This window comes from Echinops telfairi, unplaced genomic scaffold (genome assembly GCF_000313985.2).
Source record: "Echinops telfairi isolate 266 unplaced genomic scaffold, ASM31398v2 ScPeMD7_5;HRSCAF=22, whole genome shotgun sequence".
Lineage (NCBI taxonomy): Eukaryota > Metazoa > Chordata > Mammalia > Afrosoricida > Tenrecidae > Echinops > Echinops telfairi.
In genome coordinates, this window is record NW_022103901.1 from 13,447,583 (window position 1) to 13,454,649 (window position 7,067).

Here is a 7,067-nt window from a genome sequence, read left to right on the forward strand (position 1 = left end):
AAAATTAGAGGTATGAAGTAGCAATGAAAATAATTTTATGGTTTTTGGGGTCACCACAGCATGAGGAACTGTATTAAAGCTTCACGGCATTAGCAAGGTTGAGAACCACTGATCTAGGTCATCTGATTCATGTGTAGGTTTATTGTGACAATCTGGCCAATAGGAACATGCGGGATTAAGAAGGTCACAGTTTGATTGGAGGGCAAAGAGATAAATTACTTGACAAGCCCCGCCCCTCTCTCTCTTGCTCTCTGGTGATCAGACCAGTGTGCAGCTGCTTTAGCTAGTTTCTGCCTCAACTTGTGGGCTACACTACCTGTGGGACAGCCAACCCACTGGAACTTGAGGCTCCTTCGAGACCTGCGTCACCATACTACTGGTGTGTACATTGCTTGAGCTTGAGGCTGGTGGATCCTATTGTCTTGCATTGCTTGAGTTCGACATCCTATCCAGGCCTGCTTCGCTAATCTCCTGAGTTTCTGACTGTTGGTGGCCTGCCTTGCTGTTTGCTTCCTGTCGGGAGACTGCCTGCATTGCCCGAGGGAAGACTCAGCAGTCTGCTTCCTTGACCCTGGACCCAGCAGCACCCCACAGCACCACCACCCCGTGAGCTGAAGTACTTCCAGTATATTAACTGTTCCACAGAAGTGTGTTGAACTGAGCCCCCTGTACTGCTGTGTGGACTAATTAGCTGTTAATAGTCCTTCATGCTGTATATGCTATTCGTATATACATAAATTCATAAGTGTCTTGGTTTTGTTTCTCTAGAGAACCCTGTCTAATGCAATTGGTATAAACATTTTCATACTACCCCTCACACCCCTTTTATTTCTGTAGGGTAGATAGTGAAAAACTCCCTGCCACTGAGTCAATTCCAACTCATAGCCACCCTACACAGGGTTCCCACAACCGTAACTTAATTTTTTAAATTAGATTGTTTATTGTTAGCAGTTTCACCTACATACAATTTGCATATCATACATTTCCACAGTTCAGTCACATGCATAAGAGGTGAGCAGCCCTCACCACAATCAATTGAAGGACATTTCTTCTTCCTGCGCTTGTTGTTGTGAGCTCCCCATTTCCTGCCTGCCTTCCCCGCTATGTCCCTTGGAACCTATTGATCCAGTTGTCTCTATAGGTTTATCAAATCAGGGTTTCATATACAGAAAAATGTACAACATCAAGACAAATTACAAACAAACGGCTCAAGGCTGCAAATCTTCACAGGAGTAGCTAGCCCCCTCTGTCCTGCAGAGTGCTTTTAAACCCTGCAGATAGGTAGCAGAATCACTTTATTCATTCCTGATGCTGGCCACCAGAGTCTCTCTCTCTCCCTCATCTTGGCTCATTATGCTAATATTTTGTCCACTTCGTTGTTCTTCTTCAAAAAAACAACTGTTGAGCTTGTTCATTTTCTCTAATGTTTTTCTATTATCTATTCTATTTATTGTCTCTCTCGTCCTCTCTTCTTTCTCTGGCTCCATAGCTGGAAAGTTAGGCTACTGAGCTGAGCGCTTCCTTCTTTCTCAATCTAGGGATTGACAAGGATAAACTCCCCTCTGAGCAATGCCTTTACTGCACCCCATAAATTTTGGTATGCTGTGTTTTTGTTTTCATGTATCTCAAAGCATTTTCTAATTTCCCTTGTGATTTTTTTCTTTGACCCGTTGGTTGTTTAAGGCTGTGTTGTTTAATTTCCACATATTTGTGAATTTTCCAAGTTTTCTTCTGTTATTAATTTCTAATTTCATTCCACTGTGGTCAGAGAACACAGTTTGTATGATTTTCAAATGTATTGCGATTCGCTTCATTGGCCATGGTCTACCCTGGAGAAGGTTTCATGTGCACTTGAGAAAAATGTGTATCTTGTTATTATTTGGGAAAATGTTCTATAGAGGTCTGTTAAGTGTAATTGGTATCTATTGTCCAAGTTGGATGAAATCCTTACTCCCATAAAGATTTACAGCCTTGGAAATCCAGAGGAGCAGTCCTATTTTGTCCTAAAGGATCACTATGAGTCAGAATGGGCTTAATGGTAGTCAGGTTGATGCTATCGTTCAAGTTCTCCATTGTTGTCTGGTTTGTCTTATTCATTATTGAAACTGGGGCATTGAATTCTCCAACTATTTTCTTTGCTTCTTCCTGTTTTTGCTTCATGTGCTGCTGCAGGGATATGTTTTAGGTAGATGAATGTTTATAATCCTTATATCTTGATGGATGGACATCCTTATCATTTTTTAATGTTGTCTTGGTCTCTAGTACTAATGTTTATCTTGAAGTCTGTCTTTCTTTGGTTACTGTTTGTATAAACTATCCCCCCCCTTAATACTTTTAACTTATTTGTGTCTTTGAATCTAAAATGAAAATATACATAGCTGGGCCATTTGTTTAAACCTATTATGTAAATCTCTGCCTTTAAATTGGATAGTTTAATATATTTATAATTAATGTAATTATTGATTTTTAAAAAGGACTTCTGTGTTTTATTACTTATTTTCTACTTATTGTTTATCCTTTGTTTGTCTTCATTTCCTCTTTTAATTCCTTATCAATTTAATTCCCTTATTTTTCAGTTATTTTCTTAGTAGTTGTCCTGGAGATCACTATTAACATTTTAGTTTATGATAACTTAGTTTGGACTTGACTTAATTTCAATAGTATACGAAAACTTTGATTCTACATTAGCTCCACTCCTTCCTCCACCTTCATGCTGTTATGATCTCAAATTACATTTTTTTAATAACATACGCCTATGAACCACATATATAATTATTCCTTTGTACAGTTTTATAGAAAAAAGGAGTTACAAACAAAACGTTTATTCTATCTTTTATGTATACTTATGTTTTTACCTTTCCTAATGTTCGGTTTTTTTTCCCCTCATGTGAATTTGAATTACTTTCTAGTGTTATTTCATTTCTTCTTACAGGAATACTTTTTATATTTGTTGCAGGACAGATCGACTTTACCTGGTCAAAGAGCTCTGTTGTAGCTGAAAATATCTTACTTTCTCCTTCATTTTTGAAGGATCATTTTTTGCCAGAAATAGATTTCTTGGATAACAGCTATTTTCTTTCAGCATTTTAAAATATGTCATCCAACTACCTATGGCCTGTATGGTTTCTGATGAGAAATCAGCTGTTAATTTTATGGAGGGCTGCTTGTGTCATGGGACACTTCTCTGGTGATGGACGAATATTCTCTTTGTCTTTGTCTGCAGGCCTACAATCTGCTTAAATATATCCTACGTAGAGTTTGTTGAATTTCTTGAGTGCGTGCATTAAAGTTTCAGAAGTTTTTGTCTACTATTTTTCCAATTTTCCGTCCTTTGCTCTCTTCTCCTTTCGGGACCCCCGCTCCATATGTGTTGGTGCACTTCATCATGTCCCAAAGATCTCCAACGTCTTATTTGTTTTTTTCTCAGACTGGTTAATGTCAATCAACATAGTTTCAAGTTCTTGAATTCTCCTGCTCCTGGCTTGAATCTGCTGTGGAGCCTCTGTAGTGAATTTTTTGTTTTGTTGTTGTTGCTCTTGTAACTTTTTTATTCTAGAATTTGGTTCCTTTTAATGTTTTCTATATCGTTATTGATATTCTCCTTTGTCTATTTTCGTGAAACATAATTTTGTGACTTTTCACATGTAAAATTTAAAAGCATTTTTCAGAAATCCCAAAGTCTAGGCTTCTTCAGTGACAATTTCTATTGGTTTCTCTATGTTCCTATCTGTGTATGCACCACAGTTTATTAATTCTTTGCATAATTCATACTTCTTTTTTGAAAAATGAATATTTTTCTTATTATAGGATGATACTCTGGGTAGCAGATTCTCCTTTCTTGTGGGGTTTTTGGTTGCTCACTGTAGTAGTTGCTGCTATTTGCTTTTTAAGGGAATGAATTCTGTACATTCTATATTCTTTGTTATGCGTCGTTCTGAAGTCCCTGTTCCACTAGCTTAGTGGTCAGCTGGTGATTAGAGTCCCTTACATGCCTGAAACCAGAAAACTCCCAGTCTTTGCCGGAGAACTCCCTGCATGTGTTGGGGGCACACTTTTAACACTTCACCAGATAGTTCACAACTCAACTTAAACTTCGTTTCCTGCTTATGCAGTGCCTGAAGGTCAGCCAGAAGTGAGTCCTGCAGCTCCTCTCTGGTCTCTCCTGAGCATCTGCACAGCCCTGAGCATCTGGGTGGCCTTCCAGTCCCCAGCAACATGTCAGGGTGTTCAAAGCCCTTATGCGCCTCCCAGTGTCAGCCTTTCTTCTCAATATTTGGTTAGTCTCTTAGTTGCCTCAACTGTTAGCCATTGCCTCAGGCAGCAGCAATGAAAACATTTGCCTATAAATACTTTTGAAAATGCTCCTTGAGTCGTGGCTTCAGCGCTGGGTGAATTCTGAGTCAGACAAAACAGACAGAAACCTTTTAGGCCAGTCTTTCAGAGATTCACCAGAAAATCAAAGCAAATAATTATAAATCATTGTGAGGGAGTGCCTTTTTGCTTTCTCCACACCAGAGTTATTACTTTTAAGGCTATTGTGAATCTGGAGGCTGAGCAATGGGACTGAGGTGAATTAAAACCACACAGCTCACTCTCCTTACTGAGATTTATTCCTTCTTAACAAGACAAGATCACCAGGTTGCTGTAAAACTTGGTCAATTCTCAGAATGTTTTTTTAAAAGTTTTTCTTTCTTATTTTGTTGCCTTTGATTGAGTGGTAGAATCTTGGGGTTCCTTCCCCTGACTTTTTTTTTTAAAGGACAGCCAAGAAGTCTTCCAACAGTCTATTAGAAAGAATGTAGCTATTAAAAAAAAATCCCCACTAGCATGAACACAAATTGAGGTTTCCAGCCCTGGTACAAGCTGAATTAAAACCAAAATAAAAAATCCAATAGTGGATTAACATTTTTTCACATATTTGCCATACTTGACAGTGAAAATACAAATTTGGTCTAAATGTACAGGCTCTCCAGCAGCAATGTGCAGCTTTCCTTCGCCCTCCATGCTAAGAGAAGTAAAAGCTTAAGGGTCAAATAATACCAAATGTAAAGGCTTCAAAAACCATCTAAATTATGTCGTTCACTAGGTTTAGCTAAGATCCATGTGGAACACTGACAAGTGATCACTTACGTACAATGTGAAGTAAATCTCTTGAAAAACAAAGCTTTAGTGGAACAATCCTGAAGGCACAACAGAGGAACAGCAGGTTACCAGTTTATGGTGCCAGCCAATTTATTTCAGCCATTTTGACTCAGGTACTAAAATCTGAATTTTAGTTATCTTTCCCTAAGCTGAGAGCTTCCTCTCATATGTCAGTATCTATGTTAAGAAGTAAGGAGACTCAGGTGAAATGTTTTATTGATTACAACGGCTGAATCATTTGCCTAAGACCTCAACAGCCTCACGGAAGTCTGGGAAATGTTCACGCCTTAGCTGACTTAAAACTGCCCCCATACAATGGTACTTATCAACTCTTAGTGAAGCCTTTTGAAAAACAAACAGTTTGGAAAATGGGTTAAAGAAGGGAATACAGAATCTGCCTTTCGAGCTATCCGTCAGGAATTCTTTCGATTATGAAATCTTGTAGAAGTTATATTTCTTTCTCAAAACCTCGGTGACACTTCTTACTCCAGATCTGGCACCTTTTGGTCATCAGTGTCTTGTGAGTCATCATCTGCTCCATCTACTGCTGGTAAATGTGCATCCTCATCACCACCCTGTTGTTCATCCTCTCAGAGAAACGGTCAAAATTAGACATGTCTTCGTCTGAATCATCTTCCCAGTCTCTCCAATTATCGAGGTCCACACTAAGCCAATTCAGCTTTGCGCTTTCTTTTGTTAACCTTGCCCGTGACTGCCCGGATTCCCCTTTTCATAAACAACATAAGATTGACCTGTCCATTAGGGTTAGGGTTAGGAAAAAATAATAGAGAGAAAATAAAAAAGATTGACCTGTCCGTTCTTTTATGCTTGGAATCATTTGGATCAATACAGTGGAAAAGATCAATTTTGTTTAAATGTTTAAAATGATCACTTCCTCCAAGACAGTTGAATGGACGTTTGGACTTCTCAAAATTTACATTAACATCTTTACTGTCTTCAACACAAAATTCAATAAAGACCTAGTCCCTGCGATTGTACCACTTTGCAGAAGCAGGCTGCGTTGTGAACGAGGCAGGGGCCCTCTCCGGCGGCAGTGGCTGGGGAATGGAGTCGCCTCCGGTGACAAATCCGGGGTTTTCTCCCCAGTCGCGGCCTCCTCTAGCTTTCCTCTCCCCTGACATTTTTGCTAATGTCACCTCTGCAAGAGCATGCTTCTGAGAATCATCCATGTCACTATATACTTTAGTGGCTTGTTCGGTTTTTATTGCTGAACTGTGTGCATTTTGTATGGATACATCACAATGGCTTATGTATTCTTTAAAAAACTTTTTTTTCATTTACTCATTCATTTATTAAATAGTTCTATTGGGATGCAAGCTACATATCATGCAATTCAATGGTTCAATCATATCAAGAAAAGTTGTACAGTCATTAATTACCACAATCAATTTCAGAATATTTTCCCCTTTTTTAATGCTTGATTTTTTTATTTTGTCAACTTAATTAATTAATTAATTTCAATCATTTTATTAGGGGCTTGTACAACTCTTATCACAATCCATACATACATCCATTGCATCAAGCACATGTGTACATTTGTTCCCATCATCGTTCTCAAAACATTTGCTTTCTACTTGAACCCTTGGTATCAACTCCTCATTTTCCCTCCCTTCCCCACCCTTGATCATTGAACCCTTGATAATTTAGAAATTATTATTATTTTTTCATGTCTTACACTATCTGATGTTTCCCTTCACCCACTTTTCTGCTGTCCATCCCCCTGGGAGGGGGTTATATGTAGATCATTGTGATCAGTTCCCCCTTTCTCCCCCACCTTCCTCTTCCCCTCCTGATATCTCTACTCTCATTATTGGTCCTGAGAGGTTTATCTGTCCTGGATTCCCTGTGTTTCCAGCACTGATCTGTACAAGTGTACATCCTCTGGTCTAGCCAGATTTGTAAGG

General features: G+C 38.8%; 1 pseudogene; it reads right to left on the bottom strand.

Moving 5' to 3' along the window:
• Positions 1-5,624: 5,624 nt before the first annotated feature.
• LOC101652618 lies at positions 5,625-6,284 on the bottom strand (annotated as a pseudogene).
• Between the last annotated feature and the right edge of the window lie 783 nt (positions 6,285-7,067).